This window comes from Phocoena phocoena, chromosome 8, assembly GCF_963924675.1.
Source record: "Phocoena phocoena chromosome 8, mPhoPho1.1, whole genome shotgun sequence".
Lineage (NCBI taxonomy): Eukaryota > Metazoa > Chordata > Mammalia > Artiodactyla > Phocoenidae > Phocoena > Phocoena phocoena.
The window spans coordinates 83,130,953-83,145,559 of record NC_089226.1 but is presented as its reverse complement, the minus strand read 5'-3'; the positions used below and the strand labels follow the sequence as shown (position 1 = coordinate 83,145,559).

The 14,607-nt window shown below is 33.4% G+C and overlaps 1 protein-coding gene across 1 annotated transcript in view; it reads left to right on the top strand.

The window, feature by feature from the left end:
- DCDC1 (doublecortin domain containing 1) overlaps nt 1–14,607 on the top strand; it is a 435,371-nt gene that overhangs the window by 88,385 nt on the left and 332,379 nt on the right. The window lies entirely within an intron of this gene.

Sequence of the window (14,607 nt, the reverse complement as noted above, 5' to 3'; positions counted from 1 at the left end):
GAAAACTTTGATATTTATGTTACCACTTATAGGGACTTTGATTTATCTTAAAGTAGAATTCATATTGTAAAGCAGAATGATTGATGCTGTTTATAAAATAAAAATGAAGTTGCCACAATTTTAGAATCCTCTTTGCACTTGATCTTAAGAAGGTAAGCATACATTTTACCACATTAAATAAGGGCTAGGTTTTACATTTCTAACTGGGAGTTTCCAGTTTAGAAAAGGGCTCATTATCTCAGACCACAGGCTGCTGAAAAATGAATATTTTGAAAGCATCATGCTATTATTCTCTGTATGCAGGGGGAGGGGAGGTGGGAATGGGATTCAGTCTCAGTGTTCACACAGCACCTCCTGCTGTCTGGTTAGGAAAAGAACAACTTGTATTGACTAGAAGTAATTCTTGAACTAAGGTATCCAGAACTAGCAAGAAACATCTCCCCGTGTGAAACTTTCATTCTCAAAAAGTGGTTAGTTTCCAAGTTAATTATGTCAGTGTATCCAGAAATGGGATTATTATCATAGATAAGGCTATTTATAATAATAAATATGAAAAAATAAAAATCCAAACTTATCTTTAATATTCTTTATTAAGTTAATATCATATATAAAAACTGGTGTAAAATATATTTTTTTGTATTCAGATTAAGTTATTTTAACAGAAATATTTAACTTTTAGGACACAATGATATTATACTATGCATTATGACCAATTTAATTACAGTCATTTATTTGTTATTAAATGGCTTGATTCTACTAATTTGACAGTTTAAAATTATTTAATGTTAAGAAAACATGAGACGATTCTCCAATGCAAGAAAAGTATTGTTTAAATCAAATCTAAAAAAATTTGAACAATTTAAATCAAATCTAAAAAAAAAGAAACATAAGTTTCATTTAAAGTGAGGGTGTTAGAGATAATAAATAGCTCAGAAAGTAGTTGTGGCATGTTTGGTTTTTCTTCCATTGTTCTAAACATTTAAAAGTTTAAATAGATATAAACAATTGTACTGGACTGAAAAATTCCTTGTATTGTGAGAAGAAAATGCTTTAAGAATTACTGCTTTAGTTTAAAAATTTTCTTTATGCCTCAAAATTGATGAGAAATACATCTTATTAAAAGAAATATTAAATGTGAACAAAATTAACATTTTTAGCATCTCTGAATGTCTGAGCATCTGATTGTCTATACCATCAACATTATGACTTTCAACATTATGCCAAATTAGGAATATTTTAAGAATCTAGGCTCTTTGCCATTTCTAACTAAACCTTTTTATTTTGCTCACTTATAATAACTTAAAGTTTTTCAATCAACAGTTTTAATATGATACGTGGTTAAGTTTTATTTTAAAATACAAAATTGAAGAAAAAAATAGAAATTTGCCTATTATGCATTTCCATGCAAGTTCCTATTTCTTTTAGGTACGCCCAATTATATGTATCCTTGAGTCTCTTTTCTTTTGTATTGTTATATCACGACAATTTAAAATTATCTGCAATGTTCATAAAAGTCACTGAAGTGGTACCATTATCGGGTCATCAGTGGTTAAGTGTTAAGCCTGGAAGTAGCTTTATTTGTGAGTAAGATTTCTTAGCAAATATTCCTCTTAGCATTAATGAACTTTATTTGAACTGCATTTACTTCATTTGACCTGAGGGATAGCCTTTTCTGTTTAGTTTTATATAAGATTGTGTTTGGTAAAATGGAGATGGATGATCATTCCTATTTCCTTAACAAGCCTAAGCTTATAAATTATAGAATTGTGTGACCTCTTGATATCATTTTCATTTATTCCACTTCTGAGATCATATATAAAGACAACAACATTGTTTTACTAGGGTTCTGTCAAAAGATTATCGACTTTAAATTGATGTTTTGGAATTCCCCAAGGAAATTTCTTTTAAATAAATTGTGATAACAGAGCTTTAAAAGAAGAGTCAGAACTACCGGCTTTATGTTTACGAACTTACTCACTTTTCAGTTTTTAACTTTAACTTGTCTATTACAAGCATGCAACTGAATTAAGCCCACTACATTAATATGGTCTTAAAAATATACTGATTCGTGTATATAAAATGAGGTATTATATTTAGGATAGCATAAAGTCACTTAGTCTTACATTTATCACATTTAGTTCCTTAAAAGTGGAAACATTTTAGAAATTGCTCAGAGCTAAGCAGAATCTATTTAATTGGTAATCTTTGAAGTCATGTAAATGCTTTCCTATGAAATGCAGTTAACACTTTCAGGGACAGGGCCGTTCCATCTCATTAGCATTCTTGTTATGTGGTGGTGCTGATGGTGGGGTGTTGAAGTAGGAATGCCATTGTGTGGAGTTCCAGTGTTTGGGGACAAACACTGCTGTGGAGGGAACGTGTGAAAAGGCCACAGTCCTGTCAGTGAATGAGGAAGGCTGTGCTTTCTGTGTGCTTCAAGCAGGGAAGCTGTCATTCATAGGCCTAACACAGCTAAACAGAGGCCAAAACACAACGCTGCACTACCTTTTAAAATGATATTAGTGATTTTTAAACATGATCTGCTTTATTTATGATCCTCCATAGAGCTTTTAGTCGCTGTCAGTAAACAAAATATATGTCAGTCTGTTCAGCAACACTGTAGAGATCCGTAAAAGTCCATGGAGCTGTGCCAGGAGGCCATATAAATAATGATTTGGAACGGCTGATCTTAAGTACGAACCTGATTTTTGAGAAATAGATATTTCTGGAAATGTCTTCCCAATTTTGATACTCCTTTGAATTTTTTTCCCCCAAGCAACAAAATTCCTGGAGACTTTTACATAGTGAAGGCATAGCACTCTTCTTTTAAAATACAGTTTTTAAAAGAACTCATAAACACAGTTTTGATCCTTTAAAGTGGTTCACAGTGTGGTTTAACAGTTGTTGTCATTTGCGTAGTCATTTCTGAAATTCAGGGAGACACAAAGGAAATGAGTATCTAACTATAATATCTTAACAACCATCATCTTAATTATGAAGAAAATCATAGTCCCTGTGGTAGTTAAGACATGAAAAAATTTGAAGGAATGTTTAGTACTACTCCTAATTTTCATCCCTATTGAAAGTAATTATCAACTTTGAAATTAAATTTTAGCTTGTTTGACAGCTTTAAAAAAATAAACAGAAAAATATCCTTAAATATTTCTTAAACTCTTGGGATATTTCTAAACTTTGGCAGTATATTGAAAAAAATGTCAATTTCTGTTTATGTCTGAAACTGCAGGGAAAAGTTTTATTTCCGTAATTTTAATTTGGAAATAGGTACTTGGGCTATTTGTAATAGGTCATTACTTAATGAAGTTTGTTGAAAATTGTAATTTTCTACCTGAGTGATTTTTTGGGGTGTATATGGTCCTTTGTGTTTAGTAATTTAGGCAAGGTACTTTTTTGAATGCTATTATATTCTAATGTTCCATATTTGATGCGTTAGGTTTAAAAATCTCAGACGCTTTCTATTTCAAAGATTAGGTTTCACTTTTTAAACTGGAACTGTACTGTAACTTTATTGTGTGGGCATATAATTAGATGAGGAAATGACCATCCAACATCAGCATATATTGGTTTTGCAGTTTAAAACTGAAATGTATTTTATTATTACATTAGACTAACTTCTACCAAAGCACTTATAGTTTGTTAAAAGAATTCCTAAGTTAATGTTGGTTCACTTTACCCACACTTTTCAATAAGTTTGGTACTTAGATATAAAAGCAATAATAATAATATAATTCTATTCAGAATAAATTCAGTTCAAAATGTGCTTGAATTACATTTAGTGCTGACAGAATTTGTTTATTGCAAAAAGTATCTTTAAGAAATCTAATATTTTAATTTCCCATGAAAGAAGTGTTGAGAGTTTGTCTTTTCAGATCTGTGTTGTAGGTCAATCAAAATCATTTATTGGTCCTAACATTATTGAAGGAAAAACCATTTCTATTTCATTTTCTATATATGCTTTTTTCTTAGTATACCAGCTACTTTTTTTTCTAGCTTTATTGAGAGATAATTGACATATAATTGTGCAAGCTCAAGGTATCCAATATGATTATTTTATACACTTATGTATTGTGACATGATCACGGCAGTAGGATTAGTTAACACCTCTGTCACCTCACATAATTAACATATATTTTTTTTTGCTGTGAGAACATTCAAGATCTACTCTCTTAGCAACTTTTCAGTATATAAAACAGTACTGTTAACTGTGGTCACTTGCTATACATCAGATCCCCATTTATCTATATATTAAAAATTGAGCTCTCTTCTTGATTTAGCCTTCCTGGAGCAATACCCAAAATATTCCAGTTTTGAACTTCTTGATGTCCTTTGAAACCTTGGAACAAAGTCTGTAATATATAAACATAATTTACTATTAAAAACATTAAAACAATGTTATAGATGTTTCAAGATGAAAACTACTACTGAAGGTTCTGATAGGTAATTTTTTAGAATATTAGGTTGTTTATAGATTTGAGTGATGTTGATTTTTCCCCCCCTAAAACCAAGCTGCATTCTAGTTACTTGAAGTATTTTAAGACCTTAAACTTGTGTCTTTTTCTAAGTGTCATGCTTTGAGAAGGCCTAACATCAGTTAAATGAAGTGAAAATTGCATTCTTGTCTTGATAGAGATGAAAATGGATTTCTGGTCATGAAATAGATGTAGTTGTCACTTTTTAAAAAAGGTGTCAGCAGTTTGCTTCAGCGAGTAAGGTGCAATCCAGTATGGCAGTAAACTTGTGATCTGAGCAATCAATAAAATGCTTCAATAACTTCTGCTTCATTACACTTATAATAAGAGGCTATAGATCCATGGCACATAAAATGTTGATAAAGAGAATATGTGGGGACCGACTGTGACCATTTTCTTGAAAGTACAGTAAGTGCAATATTGCCACCTAGAGTTTGTGCATAGGTAATTATTGCAGAGAGGGAGAAAAAACTGACAATGGGATAAAAAAGAAATGATATTGAAATACTGTTTATTTTCCATCCTTTATCCATGACACATCCTTTATCCATGACACATTTATCTTCATTCGATTCTCCATAAAACTGTTCAGGTCAGGAAAATATTTTCAAATCTGTATTTTTTTCTAATTTTCTTAGAATTACACTACCAAATGTTAAATATGTATTTTGGCTCAAAATTGAACTTTTTTTTTTTTAACCATGAAAACTCTGTATTAAATAACTCACTTTGGAAAAAAATTAGACTTAAAGATTGTCCGTTTTTACAAGATAATTCAATTATATAAAAACAACTTTGTTGACATCTCAGTTGGATACCTTTCAATTAAAAATATTATCTTTTTTAATATTAAACACTCCTTCAAAAATTAAGGGCCAACTTAGTGAAAAGTGGAATTTAAAAATAACTATATAAGAAACTAGACTTTCCTGCTTATGTGATTTTGAACATTTTAATTAACTGTAAGTTCCATTTGTGGATTGTTTAAAATACATCTTCATCTTTACATAAACACTTTAAAAAATACTAGTTATCTCTTTATTTTTCTTGATTAATTAAAAGATTATCTAATCTTATAATATTTTTTGAATGAGCTAATATGGAAAATACATTTTGAACCTAAGCATTACTGAGGTCTTTCTCCCTCTGAACTGGTGACTGAAAATGCCTATTGCATAATAGAAAAAAATTTTAAAGCTGCATTTAAGTGTTTTATGCTACTTAATATAAAGCAAACTTAATATAGGTATTGATGACTTAATAAGGAAAGTTAATCTGGAAAGGTTATTATTTTTATTCTCCCATTTATTTTTCAATTTGTATAGATAAGTTTTATAAGTTTATAGACCTTGGCCTTCACATTTCCATAAGAAAAATAATTTGGCATTAATATATTAGTAATGCATTTTTCTAATATTATACTATTTAGGTATCTTCTGTTCTCATACATCTACGTGTGAATGACTTCTATAATTGTAAAAAATGGAAATGATTGTAACATTAATTTATTTTCCTTTTCTGCTCAAAGTTTTATCCTCAAACATCCTAATATTATATTATCTCAACTTACATGTAACTTAAGACAACTCTTTAGGTGAAGAGCTCTTATTTTGAGATTTTAATCGTACTGAGTAGAAAATGTTGCATCTTAAAACCTCTAAATAAGTATAGAATTTTTCTGGTAAAGTAAGTGAAAGTAGGCCTGACAAATTTTCTTTTAAATTACTCAACCACCTAAAGGTATTATTGCCTATGACTCTTTTGAAATGAGAATAAATTTTACAGAGTTACAGCAGCAAAGTGAAAGAGTGTGTTTGATAGATTCCCTGAACAGTTTCAACACCCACAGGTATTATTTGTAAGAAAACAATCATGCGGAGTCTTCAGCTGGTTAGAGAGGGCACAGCATTCTATCTTCACCTGACATCCTATCTGTTCCGTCAACATCCTGGGCCCCCTGCCTGCCGCCCCCTTCTCGCAAAACAATAATGCTCCCTGAGAGGTTTGTGTGAATGGACAAGAATATGAAATTTTTTTCCCTTGAAGAGCTAAAACAGTATTGAAGGCATATTCTTAGGGGGAGGAAAAACAACTGTCTTAAGGATTGACTAGTATTTTCTGTTCTAATTGATCAATGTTGTGAGTAATTGATAGTTAAAGTCTTTGATTATTAAGTCTGACTACTGATTAATGAAAGGGAGACTCTTAAGTGTAAACATTTTGGAAATAGTTGCTTTATTTTATTAAGAGAAATGTGGTTTTCTCTCACCTGTTTTTAATAGCATAGCTTGAATAAACGTTAATCATAACAACATACTGCTGATTTTCAAATAATATAATTCATTATTTGCTTATATTTTATGTATGTAACAGCAGATGGAAATGAGTATAACACTAATTTACTACTCTCTTCAGTCAAATTTTCTCATTAACTATGTCAGAAAAACAATTTCACATAATTTCCTAAAAAATAATTAGCATCCTGTTACATTTAAGATTTCAAGTTCCTAAACAGAGCCAATCATGCATGGAAAAAGAATAGGGCAAGAGTCCATTCATCAGCACTCAGTATATGTCACTGGGAAGTAAATGTTGAAAGTATCAGAGAACAGAGTGATAGCATAAATAAAAGGCACTAGAAAGGTCCTAGTCTTCAGGCTTGGCAAGCCACAGGTGAGTTATATCTTCTAAAGCCATACAGCCCAATACACTATCCCCATGTGTTTTCACAATTTAAATTAATTTTAAGTAAATAAAATAAAAAATTAAATAAAATTTAAAAATCCTGATTATACTTCTGGCCCTGGATTCCACATTCTATGAGTAACACAAAAACAAAGGATCTTTTATCATGCCCTGGTTTTAATTCGGCATTGGGTGGATAAGGTAACCTAGTCTTCACAAAACAAAATAGTGAAACACACACACACACACACACACACACACACACACACACACACACACACCCCTAGGGCACAGTGTATTCACCATCCAACCACCAGATGGACACCTTTAGGGGTTGCAGTTTCTCTCAGGATCCCTATCAATAAACTATATAGCGAGGTGTCCTTAAGGACTATCGTTCTGGCAGTCACTGAATTAATCTTGTCTTGTTTGGTGCAAAAAGATTCCCTTTCCTCCTCCCCAAAAAATAGAGAGGCAAAGAAGACAGACTCAAATGATGAAGTGTTGAATACTCCTTAGGAGCTCAGTCTGTGTGTTAGCCAGTGTTGAAGATACAGGAGAACTATCCCAGACCTTGCCCTCAGGAAGCTTACATTCTTGTTCTGGAGATAAAACACACCCACATGAAACTATTAGGAAATATGCTTATAAGTATATAATTAAGTGCTAAAAAATATGGTATAGATTCTATGTTATACGTGAACTTAAATAAAAGAAAGGTAAAATGTAGAATAAAAGCATTTTAAGGCTGAAATGAACTTTGGAGTCCATCTAGTACAGTCCTCTCATCTTATAGATAATAATAAGAGTAACAGCATTAATAATACCTCATTGTGTTGTTGTGAGAATTAAATAGTTAATGTATATAAAACTCTTAACATAGTAGCTAGGACATAGTAAGTGGCCAGTACGTGTTAGCTATCATCATTCATCATCATCTTTATTATTAATTTTTTCTGCTTTACTGAGGTATAACTGACAAATAAAATTATAAGATATTTAAAGTCTACATTGTGTTGATTTGACATATATATATTGTGAAAGAATTCTCACCATCTAGTTAATATGTACATCACCTTGTATATATATATATGCATATTTATATGTATGTGAGAACATTTAAGTTCAACTCTTTGAGCAAATTTCAATTACATAATACAGTGTTATCAGCTATAGTCACCATGTTTTACATTAGATCCTCAGACCTTATTCATCTTATAGCTGAGAGTTTGTACTCTCTTACCAACCTCTCCCTATTTTCTCTACCCCCAGCCCCTGGCACCCACTTTTCCATTCTTTGTTTCTATGAGTTTGACTTTTTAGATTCAGCATATAAGTGATACCTTTATTATTAATGTTGAAGATAAGGCAATTGAGGTAGAGTTGTAATGGGACTAGAGCCCCACCACTGCTGTTAGAGTAGGTAAGGTATGTTTCAATAACTGAAATATGGGGAGGTTTTAAAAAGAGACTCATACACGCAATGGCATGAAGTTGGGGGTAAGATATTATTTTCAAACAGGTTATACTTGGTATAAAAAAGGTTATTGGTGGCCTTTGAAAGATGATGAAACCTTAGAGTGAATAGGGTTAAAGAAAGAACTGATGTTGAAGAAATAGGGCAGTGGGTATAGATAAGACTTCTCAGACATTGAGGTTGGTCCGTAATTTTTTGAGGCTCACAGTACATTAAATAATTTTAAAATGTCAAAACAAGATTTTAAAACCATTGGATGTATTTTACATGACTACACTTAAAATTAACTCTATCAACAACTCCTCCCTAATAAGACATAATTGTTCTATTTTTTGTATTACAAGATTCATAAAAATATTAATTCATAATCCATATAGGTAGCTTGGTCTGGTGATGGGACAAAAGTTTTATAACAGCTGTCTCTTTGGTTGACTCTGTCACTGTATCGCTTTGACTGTATGTATAACTTTATAAGGAGGTAAGGAAAAAGGCTTAATTTGTGGCCTGTTTTGAGTATAAGACTGAGGACAAAAGCCTTCCTCAGCCTCAGGATTGAAGCATCTGAGATCTTGGAATGGTTGAGGACTGTAGATGAGGAATGAAAGTCACTTAGTTTGGAAACCATACACTAGAGTTTACTTTAGGAAGGAGATACATGTTTCAAGAAAGCAAATTCACACACACTCTAGACAAGGTATGGAAAAAAGTATTTAAAAATTTTTGCCTAAATCTGATTTGACCTTTCACAACAAGGTGCCACTCATGGTAGTCGGGGAAAGCTAAAAACTAAATTTGGTTGAGGCCAGATAATTTAACTAATTCTTTTAGATAACGCCCAGCCTTTTGGCTAAAGGGGCTCAGATACTCATATTTCTGCCCTTCTGTGTTCCTTCCCAGAAGGGTTTATTGGGGGAGGGGAGGTTAAGTCACAACTGTTATTGTTTCTCTGCAGGTACACATAGACCAAAAAGGGGTAGTTTTAAGGAATGACTGACTAGATGCTCAACTTTCATATGTACTTTGTACTAAAATTATCCTCCCTGAGAGTGTGCCTGCAGCAGGGGTGCATGCCACTTCTCCTTTCCCATCTTCCACCATCCTTAGGCAAAGCACACCTCTCCCTTATCCTGAATCTACTCTGGTGCTTCACCCCGGAGTGTAAAAACCTCCCGGATATCAAACAGAGGGACATTTTGAAATGTTGGTGCCATAAACTTCTTGTAGGGCTCTGAACCTTTCCTTGTTATAAAAGTGTTTCTGTTAAAGTAGAAATGGGATAGAAATATATGAAGTTGGTGAGAAAAAGGAACAGGTAACCTTCTGGTTGTTAAAGAAGAGCTTTCCCATATAGTTTTATTATTATTTTTAATATCTTTATTGGAGTATAATTTCTTCACAATGTTGTGCTAGTTTTCGCTGCACAGCAAAGTGAATCAGCCATATGCATTCATATATCCCCATATCCCCTCCCTCTTGCGTCTCCATCACACCTTCCCTATCCCACCCCTCTAGGTGGTCACAAAGCACTGAGCTGATCTCCCTATGCTATGCAGCTGCTTCCCACTAGCTATCTATTTTACATTTGGTAGTGTGTATATGTCAATGCTACTCTCTCACTTCGTCCCAGCTTACCCTTTCCCCTCCCCATGTCCTCAAGTCCATTCTCTACATCTGCATCTTTATTCCTGTCCTGCCCCTAGGTTCATCAGAACCATTTTCTTTTTTTAGATTCCATATATATGTGTTAGCATACGGTATTTGATTTTCTCTTTCTGCCTTACTTCACTCTGTATGACAGACACTAAGTCCATCCACCTCACTACAAATAACTCAATTTCGTTTCTTTCTGTGGCTGAATAATATTCCATTGTATATGTACCACATCTTCTTTATCCATTCATCTGTTGATGGACACTTAGGTTGCTTCCATGACCTGGCTATTGTAAATAGTGCTGCAATGAACATTGGGGTGCATGTGTCTTTTTGAATTATGGTTTTCTCTGGGTATATGCCTAGTAGTGGGATTGCTGGGTCATATGGTAGTTCTATTTTTAGTTTTTTAAGGAATCTCCATACTGTTCTCCATAGTGGCTGTATCAATTTACATTCCCACCAACAGTGCAAGAGCACTTTCCTCCACATCCTCTCCAGCATTTATTGTTTGTAGATTTTTTGATGATGGCCATTCTGACCAGTGTGAGGTGACACCTCATGTAGATTTGATTTGGATTTTTCTAATGATTGGTGATGTTGAGCATCATTTCATATGTTTGTTGGCAATCTGTATATCTTCTTTGGAGAAATGTCTATTTAGGTCTTCTGCCCATGTTTGGATTGGGTTGTTTGGTTTTTTGATATTGAGCTGCATGAGTTGCTTGTATATTTTGGAGATTAATCCTTTGTCAGTTGCTTCGTTTGCAAATATTTTCTCCCATTCTGAGGGTGGTCTTTTCGTCTTGTTTATGGTTTCCTTTGCTGTGCAAAAGATTTTAAGTTTCATTAGGTCCCATTTGTTTATTTTTGTTTTTATTTCCATTTCTCTAGGAAGTGGATCAGAAAGGATCTTTTGTGATTTATGTCATAGAGTGTTCTGCCTATATTTTCCTCTAAGAGTTTTATAGTGTCTGGCCTTACATTTAGGCCTTTAATCCATTTTGAGTTTATTTTTGTGTATGGTGTTAGGGAGTGTTCTAATTTCATTCTTTTACTTGTAGCTATCCAGTTTTCCCAGCACCACTTATTGAGAGGCTGTCTTTTCTCCATTGTATATTCTTGCCTCCTTTATCAAAGATAGGGTGACCATATGTGTGTGGGTTTATCTCTGGTTTTTCTATCAGTTTCCATTGATCTATGTTTCTGTTTTTGTGCCAGTACCATATTGTCTTGATTACTGTAGCTTTGTAGTATAGTCTGAAGTCAGGGAGTCTGATTCCCCCACCTCCATTTTTTTCCGTCAAGAATGCTTTGGCTACTTGGGGTCTTTTGTGTCTCTATACAAATTTTAAGATGATTTGTTCTAGTTCCGTAAAAAATGCCATTGTTAATTTGATAGGGATTGCATTGAATCTGTACATTGCTTTGGGTAGTATAGTCATTTTCACAATATTGATTCTTCCAATCCAAGAACACGGTATATCTCTCCATCTGTTGGTATCATCTTTAATTTCTTTCATCAGTATCTTACAGTTTTCTGCATACAGTTCTTTTCTCTGCCTAGGTAGGTTTATTCCTAGGTATTTTATTCTTTTTGTGGCAATGGTAAATGGGAGTGTTTCCTTAATTTCTCTTTCAGATTTTTCCTCATTAGTGTATAGGAATGCAAGAGATTTCTCTACATTAATTTTGTATCCTACTACTCTGCCAAATTCATTGATTAGCTCTAGTAGTATTCTGGTGGCATCTTTAGGATTCTCTATGTATAGTATCAGGTCATCTGCAAACAGTGACACTTTTACTTCTTTTCCGATTTGGATTCCTTTTATTTCTTTTTTGTCCCTGATTACTGTGGCTACAACTTCCAAAACTATGTTGAATGATAATGGTCAGAGTGGGCAACCTTCTCTTGTTCCTGATCTTAGAGGAAATGGTTTCAGTATTTCACTGCTGAGAACGATATTTGCTCTAGCTTTGTCATATATGGCCTTTATTATATTGAGGTAGGTTCCCTCTATGCCTGCTTTCTGGAGAGTTTTTATCACAAATGGGCGTTGAATTTTGTCAAAAGCTTTTTCTGCATCTATTGTGATTATCATATGGTTTTTATTCTTCAGTTTGTTAATATGGTGTATCACATTGATTGATTTGTGTATATTGAAGAATCCTTGCATTCCTGGGATAAACCCCACTTGATCATGGTGTATGATCCTTTTAATGTGCTGTTGGATTCTGTTTGCTAGTATTTTGTTGTGAATTTATGCATCTATGTTCATCAGTGATACTGGCCTGTAGTTTTCTTTTTTTGTGACATCTTTGTCTGGTTTTGGTATCAGGGTGATGGTGGCTTATAGAATGAGTTTGGGAGTGTTCCTCCCTTTACTATATTTTGGAAGAGTTTGAGAAGGATAGGTGTTAGCTCTTTTGTAAATGTTTGATAGAATTTGTCTGTGAATCCATTTGGTTTTGCGCTTTTGTTTGTTGGAAGAATTCTAATCACAGTTTCAATTTCAGTGCTTGTGATTGGTCTGTTCATATTTTGTATTTCTACCTAGTTCAGTCTCAGAAGGCTGTGCTCTTCTAAGAATTTGTCCATTTCTTCCAGGTTGTCCATTTTATTGGCATATAGTCGCTTGTAGTAATCTCTCATGATCCTTTGTATTTCTGCAGTGTCGGTTGTTACTTCTCCTTTTTCATTCCTAATTCTGTTAATTTGAGTCTTCTCCCTTTTTTTCTTGATGAGTCTGGCTAATGGTTTATCAATTTTGTTTATCTTCTCAAAGAGCCAGCTTTTAGTTTTATTGATCTTTGCTATTGTTTCCTTCCTTTCTTTTTCATTTATTTCTGATCTGATCTTTATGATTTCTTTCCTCTGCTAACTTTGGGGGTTTTTTGTTCTTCTTTCTCTAATTGCTTTAGTGTATGGTTATGTTGTTTATTTAAGATGTTTCTTGTTTCTTGAGGTAGGATTATATTGCTATAAGCTTCCCTCCTAGAACTGCTTTTGCTGCATCCCATAGGTTTTGGGTCATTGTGTTTTCATTGTCATTTGTTTTTAGGTATTTTCTAATTTCCTCTTTGATTTCTTCAGTGATTTCTTGGTTATTTAGTAGCATATTGTTTAACCTCTATGTGTTTGTATTTTTTACAGTTTTTTTCCTGTAACTGATAATAATCTCATAGCACTGTGGTCAGAAAAGATACTTGATACAATTTCAATTTTCTTAAATATACCAAGGCTTGATTTTTGACCCAAGATGTGGTCTATCCTGGAGAATGTTCCATGAGCACTTGAGAAGAAAGTGTATTCTGTTGTTTTTGGATGGAATGTCTTATAAATATCAGTTTAGTCCATCTTGTTTAATATGTCATTTAAAGGTTGTGTTTCCTTATTTATTTTCATTCTGGATGATCTGTCCATTGATGAAAGTGCGGTGTGAAAGTCCCACTATTATTGTGTTACTGTCAATTTCCCCTTTTATGCTTCTGTGTTGAGGTGCTCCTTTGTTGGGTGCATAAATATTTACAATTGTTATATCTTCTTCTTGGTTTGATCCCTCGGTCATTATGTAGTGTCCTTCTTTGTCTCTTGTAATAGTCTTTATTTTAAGATCTATTTTATCTGATGTGAGAATTGCTACTCCTTTCCTTTGATTTCCATTCTCATGGAATATCTTTTTCTATCTCCTCACTTTCAGTCTGTATGTGTCCCTAGTTCTGAAGTGGGTCTCTTGTAGACAGCATATACACAGGTCTTGTTTTTGTATCCATTCAGCCAGTCAGTTTCTTTTGGTTGGAGCGTTTAATCCATTTACATTTAAGGTAATTATCAATATGTTATATTCCTTTTACCATTTTCTTAATTGTTTTGGGTTTGTTTTTGGAGGTCATTTTCTTCCCTTGTGTTTCCCACTCAGAGAAGTTCCTTTAGCATTTATGTAAAGCTGGTTTGGTGGAGTTGAATTCTCTTAACCTTTGCTTGTCTGTAAAGGTTTTAATTTCTGCATCGAATCTGAATGAGATCCTTGCTGGGTAGAGTCATCTTGGTTGTAGGTCTTTCCCTTTCATCACTTTCAATATGTCCTGCCACTCCCTTCTGGCTTGCAGAGTTTCTGCTGAAGGATCAGCTGTTAACCTTATGAGGATTCCCTTGATGTTATTTGTTGCTTTTCCCATGCTGCTTTTAATATTTTTTCTTTGTATTTAATTTTTGACAGTTTGATTAATATTTGTTTCGGCATGTTCCCCTTTGGGTTTATCCTGTATGGGACTCTCTGCACTTCGTGGACTTGATTAACTATTTCA